Below are 15142 nucleotides of genomic sequence, written 5' to 3'. Positions count from 1 at the left end.
CCTCAGCAAAAATGGGGCCAGCCCAGTTTCAAATCGGGGGTGTCCTTGAAGGCTGCAGGCAGCTGGCCTCCAGGGCCAGCTCTTCCTCCTCCACCCAGGGACCATTTCATGATTTTTGCAATACAGAAGGGCTCCAAAAACCACATCTGAGGCCCTCAGGAGGTGAGCACCACAGCTGCCTCACCACTGCTCGTGCCAGAATAACTGGACCTCCGCTCCCGGCTTTCAGGTCCTTTCCCAGGCAGCGCAGCCAAGGCAGGGAGCTGACCCGTGTCACCCTGCTCCCGGGGCTGAAAAACCCCAGCTCCAGGTTAGGTCAGGGCAGGAACGAAAGGAAAACCTTCCTGAAAGGCAAACAAATGGCAAAAGTGAAATGATGAGCTAGTTGCCTCCCAGGAAAATCCCCCGGCCGCCACGTGGGTGGTGTGGCAGCGCAGCCCTGTTCCCATGACTGCTGGGAAGCTAGGGCCTGCCGGGCAGCCGGGGGAGCTGGGGGCACGGCAGCGATGCCGGCCAAGCAGCGCGTGTCCTGGGCAGCCTGGCCAGCCCAGCCAGCCGCCGTCCCCATGAGTTAAAGTCAGCGAAGGTCTGGGGCGCCTGCGCGGGAGGTTTTGTGTGGGCAGCCCCGCTCGCAGCCACAGGGTTCAATGGCAGGAGGGAAGGGGTTCGCCTTGTCTCCATCATTCCACCGGGAATGGGGCTGGGTGCCTGGTTTGCACTGCGGTACCGCTCACCGTGCTGCCGCGTCTCGCTCAGTTTCGCACACGCGTCTCCTCGGCTCCATCACACGTTGGCTTTCTGGCTCCTAATTAACCCTCTTCCAGTGTTTGATGCTCACCTCCGAGGGCTCAGCAGCGGCCCTGTCTCCCCTAGATGTGTGTCGTTCCCCTGGGCCGCAGCAAAGCTCACGCAGGCCGAAGCAGGGGGGCAAGAGCCATCTTTGCGACCGAGGTCCCGAGGCTCTATCGGCAGTTCAGTGCTGCCACGCTGTGGGAGTCCCGGCTCACTGTGCGGTGCCGTCCTGGCTGCAGAGCCCGGCTGCCGACCCGCTCCCGGCTGGCCTGGGCACCCCGCTCCCACCCTGCGGGCTCTGCTCGGCATCGCTGCGCCTGAGCGAAGCGAGACCCTTAATAACTGACTGGGGCTGTAAGGCAGGGCAGTGATGTGCTTCTCACCCCCTCCCTGGCCTCACTTCTGCTCTGCACCCAAGACGTAGACCCACCACCTGGCAAGGCTTCAGCTGTACGTTCCTGGCGGTGAGCCCTCTTCAGCCTCCCCCGCCACCTTCCTGCCTTCCTTTTTAGATGGTTGAACACTGGCCAGGGTAAACCCCACAGGAGCATGTGAGAAGGTGGTGCGGGAGTCTGGCTGGGGGACGCGAGCGTCATTTTGCCCTGCCATCGCTCTTTCTCCCTGGGAGCATCCAAGCAAGTGAATGAGGCATCCCCAGCAAACCTCCTGCTGCCTTGCAGTAGCAGGAGCAGCAGTGGCTCTGCTGCCAAGATGAATTTGGCAGCCATGTAGCAGCTTCTTGCAGATGCTTTAAACAACATTTAGGGATGGCAAGTAAGGAAAAACATGGTTTTGCCCTGGAAGGGCCGGGAGTGGTAGTTAGGCTAAATGCAACTACCTGAGCTGGCTGCTGGCCAGCAGAGCAGGTAATTAATAGCAACCGCTTTATGTAAAGTAGCAGGAGGAGCGGTCCTCTTTCCACTGGCTCCCAAACTGGCCCGGCAGTGGCATCGGTGCCGGGATGGAGGGCTCACAGCAGGGGGACCAGCACCGCTCACAGCAATGCCCGCAGCACAGTTTGCAGCCTCTTGCTGAGCCGCACAGCACTGCCCTTGAAGGCAAACCACCAGCTGCGGCCAGCTCAGCTTGGGAAAGCTGATGGGCCGGCAGCCCAAAGCAGTGTGGAGTTTTCCATGGTCAGTTATTGTGCTGGCATGGCCGGGAGCTGCTATTATTAGATGGCATATGAATCACCCGCACGACAGGGGTTAGCAGCCTCAGCCTGAGCTGGGCTGGAGACTTATCGGAAAAGCCCCGTTTACAGCCCAGCCAAGAGCTGAAAGTGAGCAGGGTCAGAGAAAAGTCTGCCCAATGTCCACTTCAGCCCTGGCTGCCACCTCTTCCAGCTGAGTGGGAAACACTGGTGCTGGGGGTCTCACACGGCCCTGATGGTGTGACAAGGGAAGGAAAGAGCAGGAAAACTACAGCCCCGTTCATGGACTGCCAGCCCCATGCAAAACCACTGCAAGAGAAAAAAACTAAAAGGGAGATGCAAGCTTACATGACGGTATGACAGGTTTCATTAAAAGGTCACAGCCTGACAAAATGTGTTTGAATCAAACGCAAAGGAAAACACTGAGTTTAGTAGAGTTGAAGCCTACGGGCCGGTGTGCCAGGAGGGAGAGGGGGACCCCATGCCTCAAAGCAAGCCTGCCGGGGGCAGGGGAAGCATTTTGGGCTGTGTGGATGAGGAACATGGGGAGCAAGGTCTGCCTCTTCCCCCAGCTCCTCTCGTAGAGGCAAAGGGCTTATGGCTGCCATGCTTGCGCCACAGCTGGGTCCCCTGCAACGTGATGCCGACATGCGACACAAGCAGACATTGAGCAGGGTAACAGGGCTTGGGCTTCCCTGCAGCTGTAGGGCCAAAACTAGCAGATTACTGGGAGCTCTCTGGGTGCAGAGTAAAAGAAAGAAGGGAGGGAGCTGGAAACACATTTGCTTTTCTGGATGGGAAAACAGTGACGCCCTTTGATTCCTGTTTTGACTCATTTAAGCCTGGAACTGCAAAAAGGCAGTCCAGTAAGTAACACAGCTTGCAGGAATATGCAGCTGCTAAAGTTTTCCCTCACTCTCCTCACTACTAATTTTGCCCACGTTGTTCCTCATTTACCCTGTTGCAAGTGAGAGAGAGTCCAGTCTCCAGGCCCTCTCGTACGATCATGAATCAAATGCATCAACAATAAAGTTCAATCATCAGAGCTGTGCTATGATCTTTGCTTCACCCTGCACTTTTCCTACCGAAATTAAAATAACCCACGATGTCATCTTTTCACGGGACATGAAATGTGATTTTATAGGCATTGCAAAGTCACACCAAGGCATATTGTGAAGAGCAGAGGAGTACACACTATTTCTTATAGCCTAACAAAGGAGCCTTTATTTCATAATGAACTATTACAGCACAGTACAAAGATTTGCTTTGTTCAGTGACTAGAAATTGTTTGCAGATTTTTCTAGCCACCGGGAGTTGACAGTTCACTTAGGAAGTCAATTCTTAAAGCGAGAGTGCCTACATGCCTGCTTGGCTCTCAGGGTGCTTCAAGCCCCGAGCTGCACAGGGTCTGGTCCATCTCTCTTTTTCAGTAGACTGAAACAGTGAAACATTTCTGGATATGTTTCTCAGTGGAGGAAGCAGATCCACCGTTTCAGCTGTTGCCCCTCATTCCCTTCAGGAAAGCATCAAGCATCTTAGCCAAACTGCTGAAAGCAGGGGACAAGGGGATGCACCTTGGAGCAAATTCATACAGGCTGGTCGCCTCGGCACGAGGTAAACACACTGCTCGGGTGACACAGAGTGCTGAGCTGAGTGGGGTTGGCTCTTGGCTCTCTGCAGCCAAAACCCCCCATATTCTGGTATAGATGATATAAAAAAAGGTGTACAATGACTGGGGTGATGCACTGCAATCGGCCAGCAGCCTGGGGAGGCCTTTTCGCCCGAGCAGGCTAGGCACTGTCGGGAGAGAGCTGTGATTTTCTCCCCTCCTAATCCCTTCCTCTGTTTCTATTAATAGGCATTGGTACCAATCCAGCCATGGGCGCAGGCACGCGGGGTCCCCAGGGATCCCACCTCATGCACTTGCACTTCCAGCAAGGGAGGCGATTGTCTGGGACAGCTTGTTTCGATCACACAGGGCAGGTCAGATTGTGCCGCTTGGCTTGAACACACAAATCCCACAGCCAGGGTGTTAATGAATGAGGAGCAAAGACGTTATTTTCCGGAGAGGGACGGTGGCCAGAGGGAGGGAACAAGAACCGGTATTCACCCAACTGTACCTTGATACCTGTGACGGGCAGCCACCCCACCCTGGGGTAATGCAATTACCAGGCTGTTTTCTCATCATGCACCTTTAACCATTTTGTTTGTCCCCATGAGCTTCTTGTGAAGGTGAAGGAGCAGGAGCGTGCTTGGCCCTTTAACTCCAAGTGAGGGCACTTAATGAACATACCTCTCCTTACCTCCTGGCCGGCTTTCCCAGAAATATCCAAGCACAGAGCAAGGAGCTGCCTTGATACCAAGTCCTTTGGCAGGTTTAAAGGCACTGGAACCCCAGTTCTGCCTAGCAGCTAGAGAATGGGGATCTCTGAAAAGTTCCGGCACAAAATTGTCCATCAGTGTGCTGCTGAGGCTGAGGAACCCAAGTCCTGAGTTCAGAAGAGGTCCTAAATTCCCACATCAGCTTCTGAGGACTTCCCCTCCTTAGGTCTTTCCAAAGTACCTCATGTGCTTATGCAAACACATACATATACGCACATGGGTTTTTTTTTCATTTGTTTGTCTGTTTTTAAGCAAATTAACTCACTGTTATGATTTTTCTGGGAGGGAAACTAAAGGCCCCTAAGGCATCAGCCCCTCTCTGTCAGTCAATGACCTACAGCAGGGAGTTGGAAATTTGGCGCTTGGCCCATGCGTTAGCTTCAGATTAGCACTGAGGGGAACCAGTTGCAGTAGATGTGAAAAGCCTCATCTCTCCTCTGCACCCTGATTTGTACTGCTGGGCTCTGCTGTAATTTCTGCATGTGCCACCTCTGGTGAATGCAAGGACGGTATCAGTAAACGGGCTTGTCGTGTACTGGGACACAGTGGCAAGAAACTTGCCAAAGGCATTGCCCCATGACATCACTTCAGCTTTTGTTTGTCTCTCAATGGTGAGAAAGGAAAAGAAAAAAGTCGGGGGGAGGAATTTGACTTGGAGCAGCTCCCTCTAACCATTTATTTACCTTGTGTGCATGCTTCATGATCTTACTCATGGGTTATAGTCATGGGTGCACATAAGGTCTTGAGAGTCCTTAGCAGTAATCCCTCAACAGAGGAGCTGGCTCATGGCACGCTCAGAGCATTTTTGCTTCATTACTTTTCTCATCAGATAACAATATCAGTAACATCATTGGTGCGTCTGGCAACTGCTGCACTTCCTTTCCTCGCACGTCCCTGACGCACACGTAGCATGGGAAATGCTCCTCTGTTTCAACACACAGCTCAGTGCTAGGCCAGGCGGCCGGGCAGAGGACATGGGCAGAGCTGAGCCATCAGGAGCTACAGCACAGGGCGCAGACAGCCAACATCCCACTGGAAGACGCCCAAGTGTCTGTGGCACTTGGAAGTTCTCTAGACTCACAGCTCTGCCATGGATGATGAATGTCCTTTGCTCCAGACCTGCCTAGGGGTGTGAGCACTCGGCAGCATCCCAGTGCTCCGCAGGGATGTGAAGATGGGCCCACTGTATTGAAGTCTGGAAAGGAGAGGTGGGAAGGAAAGAGAGGCCAGGAGTGGAGAAGTAACCGGTCATGCAGCGAGTTGCAGTGGTGTCAGGAAGGCAGTGAGTTACTGCAAACAGAAAAGCATTTGCAGTAGCCTGCAAACAGAAAAGCAGAGGTACCTGCTCTGATTCAAAACAAACATAGCCTTGGCACTAGGGTGACATCCCACGGTGACTTTTACAGGCATTTTTCTTAGGCCATTTCCTCTCCAGCATTGCACTCCTTGCCTCCTGTCCCACAGTGAAATAAGCTCCGGCTGAGCCAATTTACCCCACTCCACTGTGGTTACTCGGCGTTTGCTGGCAATGCCCTCACCACAGCTTGGCCCGTTGCTCCCAGATCAAATCATTGGGTTTGGACACCAGATAAAGTATGAGCTTCATCTAACTTTACAGACCTACACTTAGCCTCTTCATTGCAGCTCCTTTTACAAGCAAAGAAGAAAAATGGGCAAGATTCGCCTGACCTGTTTTAGACACTGACCTGGGGAGGGGATGACTCATAGCTTTGCCTATATTTCCCCATATTCTCCTCCATAAAGGGAGCCTAGCGTGACTAGCTCAGATGGAGACATCTATGTTTAGTCAGATGAATCCCACCCAAAGTGACTGCAGCTGCTGGAGGAACATGAGCTTTCTTATAATCGCTTCCCTTCCCCATAGTTTTGGGGCAGAGAGAATTACTTGAGCTGATGAGTCCTTGAAGGTTTCCTTGAAAATTGCACAAAATCTGCTCGGAAGGATGTGTGTCTGCTTGCATCAGGTCTAAACACGGTTCAGTGGGCTGTGGAGGTCCCAGGCAATAGGGCATTCAGAGGGCAACACAATACTGGCGTTATCACGCTCTTTCCTAGCAGCCAGCCTGAAAATGGGAAAAGCAAAGACAGTAACAGAAGGAGCATCCAAGACATCTCCTGGGTTCGGACAGCTACTAAGTTGGCCACATCCCAAGAGAAACAACTTCCACACTGTCCCCTGGCTCCTACCCTTACCTCCGCCTTCCTCCTTTTCTCTGCTTTCTTCAGTCATTTCCCTCCTGAATAGGAACTTTTGGGAGGCTTATTTCCTTGCACCTGTTTCAGCTGTGATGTAACTGCGGTAATAACTCAACCACTGTTGGATGGAAGGTTACAGTTATTTCTTGGTTTGTTTTTTTTTTTTTTTTATTGTGTTATGGTTATATTTAGAGATGGGCCCAGATCAGAGCTGCACAAGAGGAGCACTCCCACGGTTTGGGAAGGTCTGGAGCGGGAGTCAGACCTCTTCATCTCAGCTGGCCTTCCTCTAGCTAAAGCGCGGATCCAAAACCCAAGGTCCAAAGCTGGAAAGTTCAAATATGAGTTGTAGTGCAAACACAGTTGTAGTTGTAGTGTAGACACCTCTGTGGGTGAGGCCAGTCTGTGGTTGTGGTGGGACAAAGCATTGTGCAAGGACGTAAATTCTGCCATAGCATGGAATATCTTTCTGCACTCCTTGATGGGAAAGAAAGTCATTAAAGAAGGTTGGGAAAGCCAGCTGTTGCCTTGCCTTCCAGAAGTAGTAAATGACACAACACAGAGATCAAAGTTAATGGCAATAATGTAGGACTCTGTCCCAGGAATACTGCCTATATGGCCTCAGTCCCTCTCTGCATATTTTAAGATCTCATGTCTTTTAGTCATGGAGAAAAACATATTTTTGGACCTGTTGTTTGGTGTGATTAGATGCTTTCCTCCAAGTGATGTTTTGACCTCCCAGCTCTCGGGGTTGAAGATGAGCCTGTTATGACCACCAGATAGGAGCTAGACTAAGGCAGTACCGTCCTCCAAAAGCGAAGCTGCTCTGTGCCACAGGTGAAGACCAGAAGAGACCAAACCAGGGAACTGGCTTGTGCAATATGCCCGAGAGATTTTGGCAGATGATTCAGAGGCCATGCTGCATGGCAATGCAGGCCTCCCCCAAGCTCAGCAAATCCTCAAGGAGGTGGCAATCACAGGCAGGATCACAGGCAGGTCCCAAGGGGAGGGAGATGTACTGCACCAGCTCACACCTTCCAAAGCATTTTCCCCATCAATTTCCAATGCTTCGGAAGAAGGTAAAGAAAAGCCAGCAATACCCTACAACACACTGCCTGTTTTGTACTGGAGAAGAAAGATCTCTGGCCTGTTGTGGCTCAAAACCTTAAAGCTGAAGGTTGGGGGCTGTCACTGTCTCAGTGCAGAGCTGCAGCAATGAGCAAATTGAGGGCAATGCAGACTATTCATTTTTTTTCCACCACTGTGACAGAAAGGGACAGAAATGAGAATTCAGAGTTGAAAATTGTGATCAAACTTTACAAACTCATGGTGTAGAGTTTCTCTCCTAAGGTGGTCTCAGGCATGTCTGTTAAGGTAACCTCCCTGAGGTGATTTTACCATCTCCTGCCTGGTCAGTATTACCCACTGTTAGGAAGCAAGGTCTCATGTCACAGCTGAATTACAGTCTCTTCAGTGTCCCCTCACTGCAATGCTGTGATCCAGTGTCACAAAGACATACCAAACCTGGCCTTGGAAAAGCTGACTGGGTTGCACACTTTAACCCTTACTTGACAAAAAGGCTTTTATTTTCCCAGCCACCAGATGATGTCAGTGGCCCTCCCTGGTGTTTCCATGTTCTTGCTAAGATGTGGACACCTGGTGAGACCACCACCTGCTGCTGCAGCCCAGAGATGCCCCTACCGATGCTTCTGCCATCCCCAAGTCCCATTATTTACGTCTAGGTTCCCAGAGTCAGCGGAGCCCTCTTAGCCGCGTTGAACCAGCAGCTATTGTGGAGGTAGTTACCACAACGACCCCATAATCCTGTTTTCCAAGGCAGAGTCTCCTGTCCTGTAGGTACTGCCTGAACTCTTTGTTCCCAGATGTATTACTTTTCATTTAGCTAAATTAAAACACATTTTCTTGGATTGTGACCGTTCAGCCAGGCAATTCCGATCCCTCTGTAACAGTAAACTATCCTCGCCATTATTTACTGGGCTGCAGGTGGACAGACTGAAACACTAGCTCTGCACGGGCTGCCCCCATTCAGCTCAATGGACTGTTGATGCTGTACAATAATGACAACTATTTCAGTGCCTGGGGAAAAGACTATTTCATAGCCGACTCTTTCAGCTGAAATATTCAGCTCTTCTGAGATTTGGGAGCACATTTGGGATCGCTGAAGGAGTAGCATCTTTTTCTCCACAGCCTGTCTCATCGCTGTATGATAAAAACCTCTCCCTGCCTCCCCCTCTCCATTTCCTCTGTATGTGGAAAATCACAGATAAGAAAGAGAGAGAGAAGAAAAACAGATTTACTTCATTAGTTTATGCTCCAAGTCATGCAATGACAGAGCCGTTGAACTGACATCAACCTCTTCTCTGTCCGCCCCGCCGCAGCTGCATCCTACCCTGAGCCATGTAATGTGGCCAAATGGGGAAATTGAGGCACAGGAAAAATGAAAAATCAAACTGTCACCTTCCATGCTAATACACACGAACTGCTGCGGTGAGATTTCCTTTGCAGTATAACATCTCCTGGTACAATATAGGCAGGTAGAGGCCTAGAAGACCTCTACATGCCAATTGTAATGCCCTAAAGCAATTACAGACAAATTACGTACATTCATTGGATACTTTTTTTGCCTGCTCTCTATATCCACAGCATATCCAGTGTGACAACGGGATAAATACTCTTCCCATGCAGCTCCAGTAAGGTCAGTAAACTTATCCTAGGAATGAGTTTGACTTCATTTGGGGCAGAGCTACCCTGCAAAACTGTTAGTGCTAACAACTCCGACTCGAACATGCAGGCACACCAGCTCCTTCACTCTCCCTGTGCTGCGTGGCCTGAAGGCAATGCAGGCTGCTGAAGAGATGACATGGCTTTTCAGATCTTCTCCTGCATTATGGCATGGAGGAGCTGTACAAATCAGGACAATAAAACAAACCTAAGTGATCTGCCAAAGGTCAGATCCCATTCCTATTCCTGGGGAAGGATGAGACACTGGGTCAGGGAACTCGCCCTCTGTGACAGCACGTTAAGCAATTTTCCAGGAAAATCGCTCTGCTATGACCACATCTAAACCATAGCATTAGTAAGCAACATGTAGCCTTATAGAACGGGCTTTAAAAACAGACCACACTGCATTTGCTCAGCTACAGAGATGCATCATAAACATGGTGTGTGTGGCTTACCACCTAGTCTCTTATCCCTCCGTTTATTGAATCAGAGGGTGGTGTCATCATAGCACACGCTGCAAAGGCCACCAGGCCACACACACGTACCTTTCTTGTGCACGTTGCCTAAATCCCATTGATCAATGACTTCCTGCACAGTTACTGGAATGCTGTGGGAAGAGGCACATAAAATTCCCTGCTCTCATTTAGCCCTCCTGTCAAAGCTAGAGAAGTCCTGGCCCAGCTTCAGCTACAAAAACATATGAAATATATCAGCTGAGGCTGAACAGAATAGAAACCGATCGCCAGTCCGGATATTGCTGCTATTTCGTTGAGAAGGTTTACTTCCGAAGCCAATGCGGATGATTCATTCGAGAGCCCAGGTGCTCAGGCAATCGCCAGGTACTATGGTAAAGGGGGCCAAAGCCAGGCTAAAGGTAAATCACTATAAATCCACTATCTATAGGCATAACTTGCCAATGGTTAAAACACCACAAGAACGACGAAAAGCACAATTCATTTTCTAGCATTTGTACTTTTGTCTTCTTTTCACGCCTTCATCTTGGGCACTCGTGATAAAGTAACCAGAGAACTGCATGAAGAGTGCAAGCCCTGTCTTGCAAAGGACTTCCAGATTTAGATATCTGGCTTCATTTCAAACAAGAATGCAAAGCAAAAACATTCACATGCTTCTAATGGGGGCCTGATTAAAAACAAAAAAACAGCGGAATGACTAATAGTTATTGATTGCCCCAGCTCTATGGGACTCGACTTGAAAGACTTTAAAGCAATCCAAGTGCAAGAAGTTAGGTGGTTAATGCCTGCAGAAAAATCAGATTCTTTATAACACAGAAACCTGAGCGCACAAAATGGAGACACGAAAAACCATTACTCACAAAAAAATGCAGCCCTCGCTAGAAACACACAATTTTGAGAGACGGCTGTTGAAACTTTCACAGAATCAGACTCCACAAGAAACATAGAGTTTCTTGTTTCCCTTTCTAGACTGTTTTAAAGTTGCGTTTTCCTACTCACATTGAGCATTGTTTGCAAGGAAACAACTGCAGGGAACTGCTAACTAGTAAAAGAAAAAAAACAACAACAATTTCAGTTGTGATTGTAAAGTACGAATAATGATAGTAATGCCTACGCAGATCTAAAAATCAGTAAAATACTTGGTTATGTTGCCTTTAAACAAAACATGATTGTATTTTTTCTTTCACTTATAATCTTATGCAATTAAGTTATAGTCTTATATGGCTAGAAATATTTGTTAAAAGATAAATGCAAGGCAAAATCTTATTCTACAGCTGGATTAGTTTAATCGTATGTATTGCAGCATCGCATGCATCACCATGCTAGGAAGAAGCCTAGTCTGAAACCCCAAGTCTGTAGGGCTGGATTTTTTTTTGTTAAAATGTGGAAAGGTGGTGCTCACTGGGACTTTCATAACAGCTTAGAAGCTTGATGTACAAAGCTATTCATTCAGAAATACACTTTAATAAACCACTTAGCTGTTGCCAGCTAGCACCAAAGCTGTTTAGGTTCTTCAGGCAGGTCAAAAAAACAGAAGAAAAGCTTCAAAAAGTTCATCTGTGGTTTTTACTGTTTTGTATAATCTAAGTATTGTAACTATTTGTGTCAAAGGTATCCTCTGCATGTAGAAGTGTGCAGGAATGCCAGCATGGGGATGAAGAAGAAAAGTACTCAAGCAATAGTGACAGAGATTTCTGGTTCTTTGAGCATGACACTAAAGATGGCGGAAAATAGTGGGGCTATGTTGACTGGTATGAAGCTGATGGTATTTGTGTTCTCAAACACACATTGCAGCAGGAAGACCAGGTTGAATGCCTTGCATCTCAGACCAAGGTGCTTCGATCTTCCTGGTCATATTTTCTGGATGATTTTAAATTAGCAACTCAAGGCAAGTAGAGAGGAATCTCAAATTTGGCATAACAAAAAGGAATCAAGCTGATCTGATAAAGAACTTAAAGAATGAACAATTTTTTTCAGATGCTTACATATTAATTCTGGGAGTTGGGGTAACTGGTGAGGGGAAATGAGATTAAAAAAATGCCATTAGCCTGGCTGAAAAACCTCCAACACCAGGATGTTGTCATTTCATCAGGAATGGAAGAAGCAATAAGATAAATGTGTTCTGGGTGCCATTGCCTTCCAGGGACTCAGTGAGAGCAGAGAATCTTGAATTTGGGTGACTGCTCTCATAGAGAAAACCCAAGAGGAAATACGAGGAGCTCTCAGGATCACTTGGCCGAGGAAAAGAAAAGGCTGATTTATTCCTTCAGCAGTTGTCTTTTACACAGGAAAGAAAAAAAGTGTGTTGGTTGTTATAGGTGATTTGAGTTTGAGGAAAATATTTTTGAGGTCCCATTGATACAGTGGTGAAAGAGTCTAGAGCTTCTGAAACTAGCAGATAATACTTACACAGCAATTGCACACAGAAGGAGATTATTTTACTATGGACTTCATTAAGGCAGATAACAGCTGATTGATTCCTGAGCTGGAAGTGGCTGGTTGCGTCCAGACTGTTAATTGTGGCGTGATTACATTCTGTATGGGCAAAGAGAGGAGATTTGCAAGTAGTGATTAATATACTCAACTGTTGTATCAAAGAGGTTTCCCAAAGTTTCTGAAAACTACAAGCCAAATTAGTTAGGATGCAAAATCTAAATAGAAGAAATTGGAATGAAAACTGCACAGGCATAATAAAAATAAAAGAGAAATAGTCAATCCCCCTCTGTCCACCATCAAGCTTGGACCTTAAGGTAAAAACTTATCCAAATTCAGCAGCAACTGGAAATTACTAACTAAATAGGTAACAAAGGAGGAAAAAGTAAAGAATATTGATGACATTGTGAAATATAGAAATGCCGTGAGGGAAGCTGTGGGCCTTGATGGAAACAGTCCTTCAATGGCGAACGTATTTAAGTTCCCCATATTTAGGAAGAACAAGGAGTTTAAAAAAATACATTAAGAACAAAATATAATCCTAGCAATGATAGATAGAAGTTGCAAAACTTGTTATGGTAATGTTGATGCAGAAAAGGCTGAAATAGTTACTTATTATTTCTGTATTGGAAAGGAGCGGCAGGGAATTTATTTTATACGAGAAGGCAAATTATCTTCCAGTCCATTAGGAAACAGATAACTTAAATTCAGCAGCATCTTCTTCTGCCTGAGAGCTGTGCCAAAGGGGTCTCCAGAGGCATCCTGCAAAGAGCTCTGCTTCAGAAATACCAGGCTGCAATACACGGTTGGGCTGTAGGTAAGAGGAAGACCGCTGGGGCGATATCCCTCTGCCCCGGACTGGGAGCAGGAGGTGGGATGGAGGAGAAGGGGGGGCAGAGGAGAAGCAGGGCACTGCAGCCTTGCTCGCTGGCCCTGGAGTGCTGGCTGCGGCTGCAAGCCATGACTGCCAAAGGAGTGTTAAAAACCTGCCAAAAAGCTACACAATAAATGACAAAACTGCATCTGAGTGAGAGACTGAGTGGGAATTGATCGTCCCCTGTACTCGGCACTGGTGAGGCCGCACCTCGAATGCTGTGTTCAGTTTTGGGCCCCTCACTACAGAAAAGACATTAAGGTGCTGGAGTGCGTCCAAAGAAGAGCAACGAAGCTGGTGCAGGGTCTAGAGCACAAGTCTTATGAGGAGCAGCTGAGGGAACTGGGGTTGTTTAGCCTGAGGCAAAAGGAAGCTCAGGGGAGACCTTATCTCTCTCTACATCTAACTGAAAGGAGGTTGTAGAGAGGTGGGGGTTGGTCTCTTCTCCCAGGTAACAAGTGATAGGACAAGAGGAAATGGCCTCAAGTTGCACCAGGGGAGGTTTAGATTGGCTATTAGGAAAAATTTCTTCACCGAAAGGGTTGTCAAGCATTGGAACAGGCTGCCCAGGGAAGTGGTTGAGTCACCATCCCTGGAGGTATTTAAAAGATGTGTAGATGTGGTGCTTAGGGACATGGTTTAGTGGTGGGCTTGGCAGTGCTAAGTTAATGGTTGGACTTGATGATCTTAAAGGTCTTTTCCAAACTAAATGATTCTATGATTCTATGACTTTCAGAGAGGAGTTTATTCCTGTCATCACAAAGAAGATTCAGAGGTGCCTTGATTTCTGCATGAAGGACAGAAACGGTCCCTACTAAATCTTTCTCCATCTAGCAGAGAAAGCCATCACACCAGTTGAAGGAGGAGAACTCAAACCAGATCAAATGAGAGAGCTGGCACCAAGTGTTAAGAATGAAGGCAAATAAATTACTTAGAGAGGTCGTGGATGGCTCTGTTTCTTGATGTTTTCATTGGCTTCGGCCAGGAGAGATTTCACACCATCAACTGCAGTCATCCGAGTCACTCAGCCAGTCTCTCTAGCCTCTCCCCGGTCCATGGAGAAAGATAAAAACTCCTTCACAGGATAATTCAGTGTACCTAAATTAAGCGTCTGCTTTGAATTGCCCTCTGGAGGGGCCCATCTCTCTCTCTCTCTCTCCACACCATGATTACTGAGGGATCCTAGGGAGACCAGGTGTGTGCCAGGTAAGTGATTGGGTAGCATGAAAGTCTTGCCTACCCTCTACAGACAAATCAGTGCAACAGGCTCCCTCTTAAGGTCAGGATTCAGGCACTGGTGCAAATGATGCATGTGGCCATTTCTGCAGATGCAGCAATGACCTATAAAATTCAGACCCTGAATAGAGCACTTGCTGCAAACAGGACACAGAAAAGCACAGGTTTGAATAAATTTATGAAGTATTTGTTCAGTATTACAGACAGGCAACTAAATGACTTCCACAGTTTGCTTCCAGCTCACAAACGGCTCATATCACAGAGAAAGTGAAAAGTCATAAAGCAATCAGTACCCACAGAAAATAGGTAAACCCAGTCTTTTAAGCACTGTAGCAGGAAGAATTTTTGCACCAAAAATCTTGAGTTGGACAGAGCAAGGTCTAATTGCATTTATTTATATCCAGGTGAGAAAATCTGGACTGTGTATTTGTCTGTTTTGTTTTGCTTTTAGAAGTGATGTGAAAAGACACTTTTTTTTGCTCTTATTAGCTCTCTACCAGGAGTGGTAATTTTTCTCCATCCCTGCAAACACCTATATTTCTTCCTTTACAGAGTGTTTGCCAGATGCCTTTTAATTTATTCCATCTGGCTCCTGTTAAAGTGCCATTTATCAGCTGACTTCTTCAAAACTGCTTGCTAGGGATGGGTTGCAACCCATCACTGAAGCTGGTGAAGAAGGCACAAGCATGCAGCTTTCCAGCTACCGGCTGCCCAGGTAAAACCTGAAAACCTCAGCGAGCCCATATGCAGTATGAGCCACGCCAAGGGGCCTGGGGGGGGTGGTGGTGGGCTGTGGGTCTCTGTGGCTCACAGGGAGTGGAAGTGAGCCCAGATACTCAT

At 47.8% G+C, this 15142-nt stretch overlaps 1 long non-coding RNA gene across 4 annotated transcripts in view; it reads right to left on the bottom strand.

Moving 5' to 3' along the window:
• Positions 1-3197: 3197 nt before the first annotated feature.
• Positions 3198-15142, bottom strand: part of LOC142405705 (uncharacterized) — a 312619-nt gene continuing 300674 nt past the window's right edge. For all 4 annotated transcript variants that reach the window (XR_012774282.1, XR_012774281.1, XR_012774280.1 and 1 more), the window contains 3 exons: positions 12169-12294; positions 6234-6411; positions 3198-5522 (listed from right to left, as the gene is read on the bottom strand). This is a non-coding gene — a long non-coding RNA (uncharacterized LOC142405705). The remainder of the gene's footprint in view (positions 5523-6233; positions 6412-12168; positions 12295-15142) is intronic.

The sequence above is a fragment of the Mycteria americana genome, chromosome 2 (genome assembly GCF_035582795.1).
Source record: "Mycteria americana isolate JAX WOST 10 ecotype Jacksonville Zoo and Gardens chromosome 2, USCA_MyAme_1.0, whole genome shotgun sequence".
Lineage (NCBI taxonomy): Eukaryota > Metazoa > Chordata > Aves > Ciconiiformes > Ciconiidae > Mycteria > Mycteria americana.
Note: the sequence above shows the minus strand (reverse complement) of the source record. Positions and strands in the feature narration are given on the sequence as shown.